This window comes from Chiloscyllium plagiosum, unplaced genomic scaffold, assembly GCF_037043375.1.
Source record: "Chiloscyllium plagiosum isolate Xiang-an unplaced genomic scaffold, Cpla_swu_hap1 HiC_scaffold_32, whole genome shotgun sequence".
NCBI lineage: Eukaryota > Metazoa > Chordata > Chondrichthyes > Orectolobiformes > Hemiscylliidae > Chiloscyllium > Chiloscyllium plagiosum.
The window spans coordinates 46,252,066-46,270,755 of NW_028270170.1; the positions used below are offsets into that span (position 1 = coordinate 46,252,066).

The 18,690-nt window shown below is 42.0% G+C and overlaps 1 protein-coding gene across 1 annotated transcript in view; it reads right to left on the minus strand.

The window, feature by feature from the left end:
- The window catches only part of LOC122540038 (1-phosphatidylinositol 4,5-bisphosphate phosphodiesterase delta-3-like), a 155,526-nt gene that overhangs the window by 85,612 nt on the left and 51,224 nt on the right, over positions 1-18,690 (minus strand). The window lies entirely within an intron of this gene.

Genomic DNA, 18,690 nt, shown 5'->3' on the forward strand with positions numbered 1-18,690 from the left:
TTGAATCATAGACCTTAATTGTTGTTTAACCATGCTATTCTAAAGTTACAATATTAATAATAAATTATTAACTTCTGTTATAAACTTGGGTTTCCCAACTGTTTTCTTTCTGGGAACATAACCTTTCAAATCTCCTGTACCTTCACTTTGCATGCCTCCCAGTGCTCTGACACTGATTTTCTTACAGATGACTGTTTTCAGTTCAGATCCCAGTAAAGCTCATGGCCTTTGTGGGAGGAGATCTGATCTACTTGGGGCAGAATGGCACAAATACAACTTTGGGTGTGCCCCCAATGCACAGCCAAAAATTCTGAAAGCATCCTTCCTCCGTATCTCTCCTACATCCCTGTCCTTGGCCATTTTATCCCTTGAGACTGCTTTGCCTTTTGTAAGATTGTGGTTGACTTGTTTCTTTTGAATTCCACCTTCTCATATAACCTTCCTGATGAGCTTCTACTATGACCATAAGACTCGGGAGCAAGAAGTTAGGCCATTCAGCCCATTGAGTCTGCTCCACCATTCAATCAAGGCTGATAATTTTCTCAACCCCATTCTCCAGCTTTCTCCCCATGATCCTTGTTGCCCTTTACAATCAAGAACCTATCTATCTCCATCTTAAATCTATTCAATGACCTGGCCTCCACAGCCTTCTGTGACAATGAGTTCCATAGATTCACCACTCTCTGACTGAATATGTTTCTCCTTATCTCCGTTCTAAAAAAGGTCTTCCCTTTACTCAAAGGCTGTGCCCTCCGGACCTATCTCTCTTACCAATGGAAACATTTTCTGTTCCATATTCTGTAATTTTCAATTATATCCCCCCACATCCTTCTAAACTCCACAGAGTATAAACCCACAGTCCTCAAACGTTCCTCATACATTCTGCTTTTCATTCCTGGGACCATTCTCATGAACATCCTCTGAACACGCTTCAGGGTCAGTACATCCTTCCTGAGATATGGGGCCCAAAACTGTGCACAACACTCCAAATGTGGTCCACTTAGAGCCTTATTGAGCTTCAGAAGTACATCCCCGCCTTTATATTCAAGTCTTCTCCAAATACATGGCAACATTTAATTTGCCTTCCTAACTACTGACTCAATCTGCAAGTTTACCTTCAGGGAACTGGACCAGAACTCCTGAGTCTCTTTGCACTTTAGACTTCTGAATTTTGTCCCAATTTAAAAAACAAGATTCTATTTTGCTCTACCTTAAAAATATTCAATCACTCTGCCTTCACCACCTTATGCGGCAGAGTTTCAAAGCACACAACCCTCAGAAAAGTAAAATGTCTTCTCATCTCTGCCCTAAAAAGATGATCCTTAATGTTCAAGTATTGTCCCCTAGTTTTGGACTCAGCATACATTCGAACATTTCCTGTCAACAGTCACCCTGTCAAGACTGTTCATGATTTTATAACAATATTGACATCTCGTTCTTACATCACCTAATCCTTTATAGCGACATCCTGTTCAATATATAATTCATAGAAAAATGCCATAAATTTGCTGAGAATTAACTTCAAGGCAGAAAGAAAACCGTCATTGTTTTGATTGGAGTAATAATTGCAGAAAAAGTTCAAGGACGGAACTGACAGGTAGAGATCATCATGGATCAGCAATAGTAGAACACTTTTTGATTTTGATTCCCAGTCTTATAAATTTCACCATACCCCAAGCCTCCCAGCCCCAAATCCAAATCCATGAGTCCCATAATCCACTGAAATGTCTGCGCCCCTTGAATAATGGCTTCCACAATCCTCCCCAATAGCTCTCATCTGCCAAGACACTTGGACTTCAATGAGCTTCAGTAGGTCAAGAGAGACAATCAATATTCTGGGTCATCTCTTGGAACCAAGCAGTATTGACAAATGACAATACAATTGGAGGTGACTACTACACACAACTTCCATATCACTGCTTGCAACCTCCACACCACTGTGACCTTCCAGGCATTAATGTTCCCAACCTACATGGGGTTAACAAGGAGATCTCAGAATTAATCCACAGCCTCATCTCCTCATGCCTTCCACCTATACGCCAGAAGCTTGTAGAGGATCAGGATGCACATATCCCATCTTGGGAGTTTCTGCCCTCTCACCAATTAAAAAGATGTGCATCCGCACAGTATTTAACTGGTTGCAAAGTGCTACGGAACATCCTGAGATTGCTCAAGGGGAATCTTGTGGCATAGTGGCAAGTGCTCCTACCTCTGAATCAAGTCCTACATGCGTCAGAGCCATGCAATAACATCTCTGAACAAATTGATTCAAAAATATCAATCCAACAGGTTGTTGCAAATTCTTTCAAACCTTGAGTCTATGACACTGACTGCAGCTGAGAATTATTTTCCCTCAGAACATGGTGAGTCCTGGAATTCTTGCTCACAAAGTCATGGAAGCAAAGTCTGAATGTTTTATATAATATTCAGAATCTGAATGTAAGACAGAGGTCTTGCAGAGCAAGGTTCTGAAAGGTTGTGGGGGGTAGGGCAGGGAATGTGGATCATGACCATATAGCCTGTTCCTGATTCAAACTTATCTCTGTTTTATGTAGCACAGTTACTCTGAAAACAAGCGTGGGCAGGAAATGTTCAACTTTGTGTTTTGTGCCAGGTGCAAGCCAAGGACTCCTTAATATACTTGCCAATCCCTTCCAAAATCATGAACTCCGTCAGCACATTCCCACAGAAATGCAAGCAAAAGACAAAGGGAAAAAGCATTTGTTGCAATTGTTTTAAATTACGTAGTGAGTGGTGGTACTTCCTGTGCTTGAACAAATCATACAGAGAATAAAGATAGCATTGCCAAGAACTGTTGCCTGAACAATGAACTCCGTTTCCATGCTCTGTATCAACACGTTTGTATGATCTGTTGCGTACCACAATCATGAAGCTTTCAGAGACTCATGACGATGACATAATCGCAGTAGGACTTCACTGTCTCCTTCATGCAGTCAACAGAATTGTTGACATATTTGCAAAGCTGGTGCTGAGCTCACATTACAATGCACACATGCACCACCTCCATTTCTTGGAGATAGTGAGGACAGTGGTGCTGGAAAAGCACAACAGGTCAAGCAGCATCAGAGGAGCAGGAGAGTCAAAGCTTCAGGTCACAACCTCTCATCAGGATGTCGACTCCTGTTCTCCTCTGATGCTGCTTGACCTGCTTTTTCCAGCTCCCTTCTTTCTCCACCCCATCACCTCCATTTGTACTAGTCTGTACCTGTTGTTGTGCTGCATTGAGCAAGATTTTGACTAAATACAAGATGAGATTAACGAATTCACAGCCTGGGTTTACAATCAGTAGAGTCATAGAGACGTAAAGCACGGAAAAAGACCCTTCAGTCCAACTCATCTGTGCTGACCAAATATCCTAACCTAATCTAGTCCCATTTATCAGCACTTGGCCCATATACCCCTAAACCCTTCCTCTTAAGAGACCCATCCAAATGCCTTTTAAATGTTGTAATTGTACCACCCTCCACCACCTCCTCTGGCAGCTCATTCCATACACACACCACCCTCTGCATGAAAACGCTGCCCCTTAGTTCTCTTTTAAATCTTTCCCCTCTCAGCCTAAACCTATGCCCTCTAGTTCTGGACCCCCCCCACCTCAGGGAAAAGAACTTGTCCATTTACCCTATCCATGCCCCTTGTGATTTTATAAACCTCTATAAAGTCATCCCTCAGCTTCTAACACTCCAGGGAAAACAGCCCCAGCCTATTCAACCTCTCCCTATAGCTCAAATCCTCTAACCCTGGCAACATTCTTGTATTTTTTGGAGATGTTGGTGTTGGACTGGGGTGTACAAAGTTAAAAATCACGCAACACCAGGTTATAGTCCAACAGGTTTAATTGGAAGCACACTAGCTTTCGGAGCATCGCTCCTTCATCAGGTGGTAGTGGAGGGCTCAATCCTAACACACAGAATTTATAGCAAAAATTTACAGTGTGATGTAACTGGAATTATACATTGAAAAATTGATTGTCTGTTAAGCCGTTCATCTGTTAGAATACAGTCATAGTTTCACTTCTTTCATGTGTAAATCACAAAACCTTTTTTTAAAAAGTTCCATTCTGGGGTTAGCTAGCTATCACCCATTGTTAACAGCTAACCCGAGAATGCAACTTTTTAAAAAAAGATTTTGTGATTTACACTGCAAGAAGTGAAACTATGACTGTATTCTAACAGATGAACAGCTTAACAGACAATCAATTCTTCAATGTATAATTCCAGTTACATCACACTGTAAACGTTTGCTATAAATTCTGTGTTAGGATTGAGCTCTCCACTACCACCTGATGAAGAAGTGATGCTCCGAAAGCTAGTGTGCTTCCAATTAAACCTGTTGGACTATAACCTAGTGTTGTGTGATTTTTTACATTCTTGTAAATCTTTCTGAAACCTTTCAAGTTTCACAACATACTTCCTATAGCAGGGAGACCAGAATTGCATGCAATAAACCGAAAGTGGTCTAACCAATGTCCTGTACAGCCGCAACATGACCTCCCAACTCCTGTACTCAATGCACTGACCAATAAATGTGAGCATTCCAAACGCCTTCTTCACTATCCTATCTACCTGCGACTCCAATTTCAAGGAACTAGGAACCTGCACTCCAAGGTCTCTGTTCAGCAACACTCCCCAGGACCTTACTATTAGGTGTATAAGCCCTGTCCTGATTTGCCTTTCCAAAATGCAGCACCTCACACTTATCTAAATTAAACTCCATCTGCCACTCCTCATCTCATTGGCCCATCGTATTAAGATCCCTTTGTACTCTGAAGTAGTCTTCTTCACTATCCACTAATCTCCAATTTTGGTGTCATCTGCAAACTTACTAACCAATGTTTACATTCATTTCATTTGTATAAATTATGAAAAGCTTGCATTCAATTTCCATTGCAATATGCCATAACATTTTATCAGCTTTCCTGATTACTTGCTGTTCCTGCATACGAATCATCTGCAATTCCTGAAAGAGGCCAAACAGATCTCTCTGTATCTTAGCTCTGCAACTCTCTTTATTAACCTGTCCTGGTACATTTAGGGACTGGTGTACATGCACACCCAGGTCCCTCTGATCCTGTGCTGATTAGGGTCCCACCCGTTTGTCATGTATTCCCTTTAGTTTAGATTATATACCTCTTATTCACGCTTCTTGCCAAAATGGACAATTTCAGTTTTCCACATTGTATTCCATTTGCTAGATTTTGATCCACTCATGTAACCTAATTATATCCTTTTGCAGCTCCTTATGTCCACTTCATAACTTACATTTATAATTACTTTTGTGTCACCATACCATAGCTTTAGTCCCGTTATCCAAATCATTGATATAAATTGTAAAGAGTTGGGACCTCAGCACTGACCACTCATGACGTATTGCCAGTCTCAAATAGACTCATCTGTTCCTGGGTGTAGGTTTGCTCACTGAGCTTGAAGGTTCATTTCCAGATGCTTCGTCACCCTACTAGGTAACATCTTCAGTGAGCCTTCAGGTGAAGCACTGTTGATAACTCCTGCTTTCTATTTATATGTTTGGGTTTCTTTGGGTTGGTGATGTCATTTCCTGTGGTGAAATCACTTCCTGTTTCTTTTCTCAGGGGGTGGTAGATGGGGTCTAACTCGATGTGTTTATTGATAGAGTTCCGGTTGGAATTCCATGCTCCTAGGACCCCTTGGCATCATGGTAGCCCACCAACACACTAAAACAGCAGCTAATGAACTTAAAAGACCCTATACAGACAACAAACAAAACTAATGTCATTTACAAAATACTGTGCAATAACTTTAACAAACACTACATTGGACAAACAGGCAGAAAACTAGCCGCCAGGATACATGAATACCAACTAGCCACAAAAGAACATGACCCTCTCTCACTAGTATCCTCACATACGGATGAGGAAGGACATCACTTCAACTGGGACAACACATCCATCCTAGGACAAGCCAAACAAAGACATGCACAAGAATTCCTAGAAGCATGGCATTCCAACCAGAACTCCATCAACAACACATTGAGTTAGACCTCATCTACCACCCCCTGAGAAAAGGAACAGGAAGTAACTTCACTACAGGAAATGACATCACCACTCCAAAGAAATCCAAACATATAAATAGAAAGCACGAGTTTTCAGCAGTGGCCCACTGAAGATGTTACCTAGTAGGGTGACGAAACATCTGGAAATGAACCTTCCAGCTCAGCGAGCAAACCTACATCCAGAACCTCAACCTGAGTTACAAATCTTCTCAAAACTATCTATCACCTGTTCCTATTGGTTGGCGAACAGGAAGCAGAGACGTTTTATTAATTTCTATGTCTACCCTCCATACCATGAGCTTTTATTTCCCATAATACATTCCATTGATGTGTCACCTTATCAAATGTGTTAACAAATGTGGCTTATTGGGAAATGCCTGAGCCTTGTTTTAAGGGTTTTATGAGAAAATTGTACTGGACGGTAAATTTCTTCCAGTACTGTGTAGAATGTTAATTATGTAAGGTCCACCTAAGATAGAATGTAGAGACAGGAAAATCACACCATTTAACAGGAATTGGGAAAAAAAACAACCTGGGACCAAGCACAGGTTGTCCCAATATGCCAGAGTTGGCAGGTTGGGGTACAGGTACAAATGTATATCAGGGTGTGTGTGTGTGTTTGAGAGCCTGGACAGGGAAGCACATTGATCTGTGGATAAAATCAACCCTATGGTGCACACAGTTCACTTAACACACAAAGCTAAATCAATTCCTGGCGGCTTCAATTGGAATGATATTGTCTTCTGATATGTGTCACAATGCACTTCCTGCCATTTTAAATCTGGCTGACACGATTGTTAATAAAGGAAAGCAGCACAATACAGGTGCACAATCCTTTATCTGAAATGCTTGGGACCAGCTCATTTTCGGAATTCAGAAATTTTCGAATTTCAGAATAAGTGACAGTTTGATGGTGAAATTTTTTAAAATCTTATCTAACAGCAGACTCACAGTGACTACTCCGGGCCCTGAGACAGAACAGAGGCCTGCCCAGGGCTGGGCCACACCCACCCATGTCGCATCTGAGTGACATGCATCGAGTGGGTATGGAGTTGGGTTAACTGTTTGCATGCCAAACAACCTTGTTAATGAGAAAAAAGCTTCACAAAAAAAACCTTCGGATTTTGGAGCTTTGCAGATTTCAGGATTTTGGATAAAGGCTCAGTATCACAAATGCACATCTACATACTTCTTAAATGTCATGACAGTTTCTGCCTTTACCATCCACACAGGCAGCGAGTTCCAGATTCCCACCTACTGCGACCACTAGGACTTATAACAGCACACAAACCAACAGCCACTCTCAGACAACAACTCACCAAAACGAAGGACCCGATACCCAGCATGAGCAAAACCAATGTAGTGTACAAAATCCCATGCAAGGACTGCACAAAACACTATATAGGACAAACAGGAAGACAGCTAACGATCCGCATCCACGAACATCAACTCGCCACGAAACAACACGACCAGCTATCCCTAGTAGCCACACACGCAGACGACAAGCAACATGAATTTGACTGGGACAACACTACCATTATAGGGCAAGCGAAACAAAGAACAGCCAGGGAATTCCTAGAGGCATGGCACTCATCCACAAACTCCATCAACAAACACATAGACCTGGACCCAATATACCGGCCACTACAGCGGACAGCTGAAACTGACAACCGGAAGCGGCAGGGACAGGCCACTATAAATGCTGGAGGAAACACCACAGAAGTGCTTCACAGGAGGCTCCCAAGCACTGAGGATGTCACCTAGACAGGGGACGAAACATTTGCAACAAAAACTTCCAGCTCGGCGAACAGAACCACAGCAACGAGCACCCGAGCTACAAATCTTCTCACAAACTTTGAACCCATATGCTTAGTTACTTGGCTACAGAAGAACACAAAATGATCAATGTGACCAACAGAGTGTGGCAACAGTTGAAATCATTGAAGCACTGACTGTTACTCCATAGAAGAACTGACTAAGATCCATCAGGACAGAATTAAACATTGAGGTAATGGTCAGAAGGGGTAAAATTACCGTCAAAAGCAAGATAAATCAGGAAATGTAATAATTAATAAAAAAGAACTATCTACAAAGATGTTGAAGGATAAATAAAGAGGGGGAAAATTATTCAAAATTATCTTCGACATATCACAATGTTTCAATTTGCTCTGTAATTCGAAAAGTTCAAGAATTACTTTCGTTGAAAAGTAATTTGAGAGGTGACTTAATTGAGACATACAGCATAATCAGAGGGTTAGATCGGGTGGACAGGGAGAGCCTTTTTCCCCGGATGGTGATGGCTAGCATGAGGGGGCATTGCTTCAAACTGATGGGTGGTACATGTCAGAGGTGTTCTTTACTCAGAGTAGTGGAATGCACTGCCTGCAACAGTTGTAGACTCACCAACTTTACAGGGCAGTTAAGTGGTCACTGCACAGGCATACAGGTGAGAATGGGATAGTGTAGGTTAGATGGGCTTCAGTTTCCTTTCACAGCATGGTGCAACATCGAAGGCTGAAGGGCCTGTACTGTGCTGTAATGTTCTATGCACTGAAGATGTGGTAAACTACGTTCCTGTACTGTGTATTCCATTTTCTGTTTTATGATAATCTACTGTAAATACTTATACCAGGGAAGGATGCAGGCAGTGGTGTGAAGGCCTCACGCCCAAAATGTTGACTCTCCTGCTCCTTGGATGCTGCCTCACCTGCTGTGCTTTTTCAGCACCATACTCTTCAACTCTGCCATGGTAATGTCACTAACTAATAATCCAGAGTCCCAGGCTAATGTTAAAAACGAAGCTAGTCTGATGGCAACCCTTAGAACATAATTCTGATTATCAGGGAGAAATGTATCTGGTTTACCAATGTCTTTCAGAGAAGGGTATCTGTCATCATTACCTGGTCTGGCCTACATGTGATTCATGCCTTGCCTCTGGGCATTTAGGGATGGGCAGTAAATGCTGGCTTAGGATTTGACATCAATCAAAACAATATTTAATATTAATATACAATAATATATAATAGAATGTCTGTAGCATTTCTGATACATCATTGGGAGAACCAATTTATAGGTGATGAGTGTCAAGCTATAGGCCTGTAAACAATAGATTAGATTACTTACAGTGTGGCAACAGGCCCTTCGGCCCAACAAGTCCACATCACCCCGCCGAAGCGCAACCCACCCATAGCCCTACATTTACCCCTTACCTAACACTACGGGCAATTTAGCATGGTCAATTCACCTAACCTGCACATCTTTGGACTGTGGGAGGAAACCGGAGCACCCGGAGGAAACCCACGCAGACACGGGGAGAACGTGCAAACTCCACACAGTCATTCGCCTGAGGCGGGAATTGAACCCGGGTCTCTAGCGCTGCGAGGCAGCAGTGCTAACCACTGTGCCACCGTGCCGCCCATAACTACCTTAGTAAATAGATACCTTAGTAAGGGACAAGTATGAGAAATCAAATATACTTATCAGCTGCCTATTAGGATAAGTGCTTCAATCGGCAGCAGTGTGGCTCAATGGTTAGTACTGCTGCCGCACAACACCTGGAACCCAGGTTTGATTCTGGCCTCAGGCAACTGTGTGGAGTTTGCACCTTCTCCCAGTGTCTGTGTGTGTTTCCTCCCAATGTTCTAGTTTCCTCCCACACTCCAAAGATGTGCCAGTCAGGTGAACTGGCCATTCTAAATTGCCCATAGTGTTAGGTGCATTATCAGAGGGAATTGGGTCTGGGTGGGTTAGTCTTCGAAGGGTGGGTTAGTCTTCGAAGGGTCGGTGTGGACTTGTTGGGCCGAAGGGCCTGTTCCCACATTGTAGGGAATCTAATCTGATCAGAAATGCCTTTGAAAGACATTGTTACTTTTCAGCATAGTATTTCATCTGGAATTCTAGAATATTTTGAACTGCTCTAAGGGTCTCAATTCAATCTACATTAAACATTTCTACAGTCGTGAGAGAGGGTGCAAAGAAGGTTTACCAGGATGCTGCCTGGACTGGAGGGCTTGCCTTTTATGAAGAAAAGTTGAATAAGCTCGGACTTTTCTCTCTGGAGACTTGATCGAGGTGTACAAAATAATGAGAGGAATAGAGAGTCAATAGCCAGAGACTTTTCCCCAGGGCAGGATTGACTGGTACGAGAAGTCATAGTCTGAAGATATCAGGAGGAAGGTATGAAGGAGACATCAGAGATAGGTTCTTTACGCAGAGAGTTGTGAATGCATGGAATGCGTTGCCAGCTGTGGTGGTGGAAGCAGAGTCCTTGGGGACATTTAAGTGACTGCTGGACATGCACATGGATAGCAGTGAGTTGAGGGGTGCGTAGATTAAGTTACTTTATTTGACATTTGGATTAAATTTTGGCACAGCATCATGGGTCTAAGGGTCTGTTCTGTGCTGTACTTTTCTATGACCTATGTTCTATATTCTATAACAGCATTGAGATGGGAAAAGCCAAACAGAAATAGAAATCACCTCACAGTACATACTTTCGGCAGGAACATAGGGAAAATAAAATCTGAAAAGAATCAATGGCAAAAAAACATTCTTTGCCCTGCCTTGAATTACCTGATCAGGGCTGAAAATAGAACCTTACTATAATTAATCTGTTAAACTTGCTGAGATTTGAGACTAAAGCAAGTGCCATTATGAGAAACATGATGTGGAGGTGCCGGTAATGGACAGGGTGGACCAAGTTAAAAATCACCAGGTTATAGTCCAACAGGTTTATTTGGAAGTACGAGCTTTCAGAGCACTGCTCCTTCATCAGGTAGCTGTGGATTAGATTAGATTACTTACAGTGTGGAAACAGGCCCTTCGGCCCAACAAGTCCACACCGACCCGCCAAAGCGTATACCACCCAGACCCATACTCCTACATTTACCCCTTCACCTAACACTACGGGCAATTTAGCATGGCCAATTCACCTGTGGAGCAGGACCATAAGACACAGAATTTATAGCAAAAGATCAAAGTGTCCTACAACTGATGCGATGTACTGAGCAAACCTTGATTGTTGTTAAATCTTTCATCTTTTAGAATAAGGTGCAGGTTTCGAGTGTGGGTCTGAGTGTGGCGGTGTGTGTGTGTGTGAGAGAGAGGGAGAGAGTATGAATATGTGTGCGTGCTTGATAGAGTGCATGCGTGTGATGGAATAAGGTGCAGGTTTCGATTCATTAATATGTAAATCCCAGAAATTCTTTCAAGTCACATTCCCAGATAACATAAGGTTTTATAAATAAAAGGTGACATCTAAGTTCAGACAATGCATTAAACGTGTGAGGTTAGAGTCTGTCTGTATCCCAATTTTGAGTCAGACTGATTCTATTTCCCAAGTAGGAATTTATAAAATGTTATATGGATTGACTGCCTATAGAACATGCGCTTTTTGAACAAATAGAATGTATGTGCAAATACAATTCTGCAAATGCACCTTATAGACTTTGTGTGTGCGTGTTGTGTATGTATATATATGTGAGGGAGAGAGAGAGGAGAATGTGTGTGTGAGCAAAAGAGAGAGAGGGAGAGAATATGAATATGTGTGCGTGCTTGATAGTGTGTGCGCTGAGTGTGATGGAGTATATGCCCAGGAGAGGGTGCGCACATGGGTTTGAGTGTGGGGTGTGTGTGTGCACCTCAGAGAGAGTTGTATAACACTATGGTCTGTTGCTATAAATTCCTTGTCCTATGATGCTGCCCCACTAGCTACCTGACAAAGGAGCAGCTTGTAATTCCAAAGAAACCTATTATACTATAAGCTGGTGTTATGTGATTTTTAACTTGATAATGAGAAACAACACAGGGATAGTGTAGGCAAATTAGATATACTGATATTTGGAATTCATGAAGATTGGCCTTGAAAAGACAATGCATCTTCCTGGAGGACTGAGTTGACTGCAATAGGTTCTACATAGCGGAAAAGTATTGGAGAGAGCAAAAGGGAGATGGGCATCTTTCTGGGTGAGGAGATGGGGGGGGGCACCTTGGGAATTACACTTTTGAGAGATGATTTGGAGATGCCGGTGTTGGACTGGGGTGTACAAAGTTAAAAATCACACAACACCAGGTTATTGTCCAACAGGTTTAACTGGAAGCACACTAGCTTTCGGAGCGATGAAATCACCTGATGAAGGAGCGTCGCTCCGAAAGCTAGTGTGCTTCCAATTAAACCTGTTGGACGATAACCTGGTGTTGTGTGATTTTTAACTTTTGAGAGAAGCTTCATAGGATGTAGCAGCGTAAACATTCAGCAACCCAGCCTCAAACCCTGAACAGACATATACCAGACTCCGGATCTCTGCTGCAGGCACAAGAAGCCACAGCTGTGATAGATAGAAGCAGCAACCCATCTAGAAAATCAGGAAATAGAGTCTGCAGTCAACAGGATCAGGTCACTGCAGAGGATTGTGCAACTAGATGGTGATATAGTTGAGCATTTTATAGATTCTATAGAGCTCGGTATAGATTGCATACTGGGAGTTAAGGAATGAAGCACTGCTGCTGTATTTTTTAGAAAAAATATTATTTTCTTTGTCAAATTTATTACATTTCTGATCATTTTCTATAACCATTTTAAGTTTATGCCGTTTTAAGTTATGTTACAAATAAACAGACCCTTTAAGAAGCAAAACAAGCTTTTGAATGAATTAACAATTTATTCCCCTGTAATTCGCATGTCAAAGTTAAGTATAAATTTGAGTTAAAAAAAAGAAACCCAGGTGTAAGGTGAGATAATGGTAAAATGTGTGATGGAAGACTCACTGATGCGGAAAGGAGAATAATTACAGAAGATGCATGGGAACATGGACAATCAGCTGCAGGTTCCCCTCCAAGCCATTCACCATCCTGACTTGGAAATAGATCGCTGTTCCTTCAGGGTGGCTGGATCAAATCCTGGAAATCCATCCTTAATGACATTGTAAACTATTATATCCCAAAAACTGTAGCAGTTCAAGTCAGCAGCCCATCATCATCTTCTCCAGGGAAATGAGAGATGGGTGATGAATACTGACTTTGTCAGTGACACTCAGGGTTCGTGAATTTAATGTTAAAATGACACATTAGGCACATGGTCTCTCTGTGCTATACATCATAGGTCATGTGACTCAGTTTAGTTAAAGAGGTAGATGATTTATTATTGTCTATCATTTGATTCAATGTTCAATCCATACCATTTCCCCTCATAGCTTTCAACAGTTGTATCCAAGAGAAACATATTGATCCCATTCTGATGCAGTCACACTGCTGCTGTAGCCTTTTATGAGAAATATCAAATTTTATCCAAATTTTAACAAAATGCCTCTTTGAACTTGAATGTCCCAACAGAGTTTTCTCAGCATTTACCCAACAAATCCTTTCTTCACTTAAAGTTCCTGATCAGAGCAGCTTCAATTTTTTGAGCTTGAGGGAGTACAAGGCTGGTTTCTGCAATATCATTTAACCCTCAAAGTTGAGGAATAATTCTTCCCTGGCTGAATGCAGTGTCACAGCTTTGTCTGGATAGGGGTCTAAACCTAATATTCTCTTCTTTACATTCCAGTTTGGTGGGGTAGTGGTCATGCCACTAGACTAGTAATCCACAAACCTTGGACAAAGTTCTGGGAGCATGGGTCCAAATCCCACCCTGGCAGATGATGAAATTCACATTCACTGAAAATCTGGATAGTCAGCTGACTGAATAGTGATCAAGTAACAGAGACTACAAGCAGGAGTAGGCCATTCGGCCCTTTGAGCCTGCCCCACCATTCAACATAGTCATGTCCAATCCTCTATCTTAATGCCTTTTAAAACTAGAAATGGATCATTTTCTTTCTTGAAAAAAAATCAGTGACTTGATTTCCACAGCCCTCAATGGAAGAGAATTCCACAGGCTCACCACCGTTTGAGTGAAGAAATATTTTCTCATCTCGGTCATAAGTTGTCTATCTCATACCTTGAGACTGTGTGCCCTAGTTCTAGTGTCACCAACCAGGGAATATACCTGCACTGCATCTTGTCTGTCAGTTCTGTTGGAATTTTAAACATTTTAATCAGATCTTGTCTTAGCCTGTTAAAGCCCAGTGAATTCAGGCCTCTCCCCATGGACTATCCTGCCATCCCCAGTGTCAGTTAGTAAACCTCCATTGCACACCTGTTATTGCAGGTAAATTCTTTCTTAGTTTGGAAGAATAAAACAGCAAGCAATGATGTGATCTCACCAAGGCTCTGCGTTAAGTGCAGTAAAATATCCCTTACTTTTGAACTCAAATGTTCTTGCAATGATAGCCAACATACCATTTGCTTTCCTAACTGCATCTGTCTGACTGCTTTCATTGACTGGTGCACAAGGACACCCAGCAGAACCCTTTATACTAAGCACTCTCAATGTAATACCATTTCAATTATACTGCTTTCACACTAAAGTGTATAACTTCATATTTATTGGTATCATACTAAAACTGCCCATTCATTCAACTTGTCTAAATTATCTTGATGCCTCCTTCCCTCACAACTCACAATCTTATCCAGTTTCATATCCTCAGCAAACTTCCAAATGTTGCACTTGGTTTCCTCATTCACGGTCATTTATACATATCATGAATAAGTGGGGCCCAAGCAGTGGGCCTTGCATTAGTCACTGCCTACCCCACAAGAAAAAGAGCCATTCATTTCCATTCTGTTCCTGTCTGACGACCAACTCTCAATCCATGGCAATATATTGCCCCTATCCCATGTGCTTTAACTTTGCCCACAACCCTCTTATGAGGAACCTTGTCAGAAGCTTTCTGTAAATCCAAATACACCACATCCACTGTTCTGCCTTGTCTATACTAGTTGCATGTTTATGGTCAATAATCACAAAGACCCATCAGGTTCACTAATGTCCTTAGGAGAAGGAAGCTGCTGTCCCTGCCTGGTTTGGCCTGCATGTGACTCCAGACCCACCGAGCAATGCAGTTGAATGTTCACTGGCCTCTGGGCAATGAGGAATGAGTAATAAATGCTTATCGAACTAATAATGCCCACAGCCCATGAACAAACTCTTAAAACATCTCATTTGGTTAGAAGACAAAATTCCGTTTTAACCTCTTTGTTTAGTTTGATACTGACACTCTTGCCATTTTATTACAAAGTTCCAAAAGCTATCTTGCACCTACTGAACAAACCCCTCCAAAATGATAACCAGGGTCACTTCCACCCACACCATACCTTTTTCCCAGAGCACCATAGCCTTTTAAGCTGTAACTTGTAACATTTGGCACAGTGTAACCAGTGGTTCACAAATGTTTTCAATTTAAGGAAGAAAATGTTTTTTTGAAAACATGGTTTATACAAAACACTCCAGAACCATCTGCATAACATACTATCACAGAACAAGCAATGCCTCTAAAACAAAGCTGGAAGTTGGCCAAAAGTAAGTGTGAGCACTTTCTCAGAACTGGGCATCAAACAACTTCGCTACAGCACACTGCTTTCCTTCTGCTGACATAATTCTTTGTTGTCAAAGTCACGGTGGCACTGCTGCCTCACAGCACCAGGGTCCCAGGTTCGATCCCCGCCTCAGGCGACTGACTGTGTGGAGTTTGCACATTCTCCCCGTGTCTGTGTGGGTTTCCTCCGGGTGCTCCGGTTTCCTCCCACAGTCACAAAGATGTGCAGGTTAGGTGAATTGGCCATGCTAAATTGCCTGTAGTGTTAGGTGAAGGGGTAAATGTAGGGGAGAGGGTCTGGGTGGGTTGCTCTTCGGAGGGTCAGTGTGGGCCTGTTGGGCCGAAGGGCCTGTTTCCACACTAAGTAACCTAATCATGACTCAGAGAGATAAGGAAGCACAAGGCACCTATATTTAAATTAGATTAATTTGTTGTGTGTTATGACTTAAAAGCTTGAGGTTCAAGTTTACATATTAACCTCCAAACTGCCAAACATCACTCCTGATGAGTATCCAACAGCCAATTCATAAAGCTGTTCCAGTCATTTTTTTGCTGCCCTATCACTGTATTTGCTACAGATTTGGGACAAGATAAGGAACTAGAAAACAAACTTGCAATGGAAGACAAGTACAACAAGGATACATGCAAGGAGGAATTAATTCAGCATGAGAACAGGTTTCTTACATGTGCATTTTGCTCTGAACCACTGAAGTGAAACAAGTCTCTAATGCAGGCCCTTTCAACCTAATGGACAATCTATACTGTGTATTACTTCCAGAGAACATGGGGAGGGAATTTCCTTGGTGCTTATAAAGCAAAGCAAGGGAGTTTCAGCCTAGTCTGTTTTGCAAGAGTTCTGTATATATTGTAAGAAACAAGTTTTGCGATCCCACAATGATGGGATTATCAATCATGGCCTGTCACAGAATTTGTCCTGGCAACATAGCCCCTTTCAATCCTGGATCACAGCACATTAGTCAGGTTGTTGATGGATGTTCTTAGTGATTCTGCTGAATATTGAGAGGAAGATATGAAATTGTTGGTCCATTTTACAAACAACTCAGTTCTGTGAGTCTGTCTTCAATCTGTTGTTAAACACTTGCTAGCTCCTTCTTGGATAAAGTACAATATTGTACCAATGTGCCTCTCCACTTGCCATAGTTATGTGATCTTGACCGTGAGGAACTGACTGCCAGCATCCATCTTGCAGCCAGTTTTAGTCACAATGCAGATCCAACTATGGCCTTGAGAGCTCATAACAGGTCCCTTTGCTTTAAGACCTGAGAGATGGGGTCTCTTGCCATGGTAAGGGATCTGTCAACAACTTTACCTCAGAAAGCCACCTAACTGGCTCTCTCTGAAACCACTGTCCAATGACTAATGGTGAATGGGTTATCGCAGGTGTTATCCCAATCACAGGGTTGGGAATACAGGTTATTCTGCTATAAAATGCATTTCATTAGCTCAAATTGGCTGTGACGTGCTTGCTGAATTAGAACATAGAACATAGAACAGTACAGCACAGAACAGATCCTTCAGACTACAATGTTGTGCCAACCAGGCACAATTGGGGACATTGTTTCTGAAGCGCAAACTTTTAAACTATGTGTTGCCTTGCAATGTGACTATATCACCAACACGTTCGGCACTGTTTCTAAAGTGCCATTCTTCTATAATGTGGGATTGCACAAGAATGCAGTCATTGAGTTATAGACGACCCACCTGTACTGAAACCTCAGCAGTGCCACGAGAAGAAGTGCCCACTAATGTGGATCACAGGAGAACTCAGCCGTGTGCTCAATAAGGAAGAAAAATAGGGTAGAAAATGATCAGGGCGGAAGGTCGGAGGTCAAACCATTCCACAGAACCAGTTGGGGCCTCAGATGTTGTCTTCCATGCCCAGGAGTCTCTCTTTGGCAATACAGCCCCAAACTCCAACCACCTCTGCATTTAGTTGGCGACCTCCCCACTTGGTGGGTGGGACAGCCAGATGCTAATGGCAGCATAAAATGACCTTACCAAGGCCGTAACACTGACCTTACCAAGACCATATTCACTGCCCAACGGTAGGATAACATGAGGCAACAGAACCAACCTGGTACCCAATCATCTGACTGGCCTTCTGTGCCTCCTAGCCCAATTTCCAGGTGCTAGTAAAATTCATCCCTTTACTATAAGAATTCAAAGCAGACCTTTCAGGATTGTAATCAGGAATCAGTTCTCTACACGAAGGATAGAGAGAGTTTGGAACTATCCTCTAGAAACAACAATTCAGAAGGGACTAATTGTTAAATGTTAATAAGGAGTTTGATTGTTCTTATCAAACCAAAGATATTCAGGGATATTGAGACAGTGGTGGATAAACACAGCTGAGTCACTATGAGCTATAATTTTAATGAACAGCTTTAGAGGATTTCAACAGGATTAATGACAACGTGCTGTTGTTATTATATTCTTTTAACTGTAAAGTTCAGGAAGGTTGCATGCAGGTGAAACCTAAAGAAGTAGTGACATCTGTTACGACACGGGGTAAAACTCCTGCTTAATGTAAAACCAGCAAAGATTTAGCCCATGCAGTAATCTATTAAAAAATTGAGTAGCCAAGGAATATTTAAAGTAAAAACTAACAATTTTATTTCTTAAAGTATAACTGAGAATACTATTCCAATAAAACTCCCAATTAAGATTTACAAAACAAGACTTTTATCTCAAAACTAGGCACCTTTCATTCTTCTATTTGGATCTTCCTGTGCCTTCTTTAATTATGAATTTCTTCGACATAGGTTACTGATCGAAAAGGTGCTTTCAAGACAACTATTTTTCAAGCAGTTTGTTTACTGCTTGGCAGTTCTCCTCTCAACTGTTCAATTTCCCCCAGTCTTATACCCCCATAGATCCCTTAAAGTTGCTACCCAAGTTGATAGGGTTGATAGACATATGGTGTGTTGGTTTTCATTAACAGGGGGATTGAGTTTAAGGGCTGCAAGGTATTGCTGCATTTCTGTAAAGCCCTGGTCAGAGCACTTAAAATATTGTATTCAGTTCTGGTTGCCACATTATTGGAAGGATGCAAAAGCCTGGACTGGAAGGCATGCCTTATGAAGAAAGGTTGAGGGAGCTAGGGTTTTTTCTCATTGGAGCAAAGAAGGATGAGAGGTGACTTGATAGAGGTGTACAAGATGATGAGAGGCATAGATAGAGTGGATAGCCAGAGACTATGGCATGA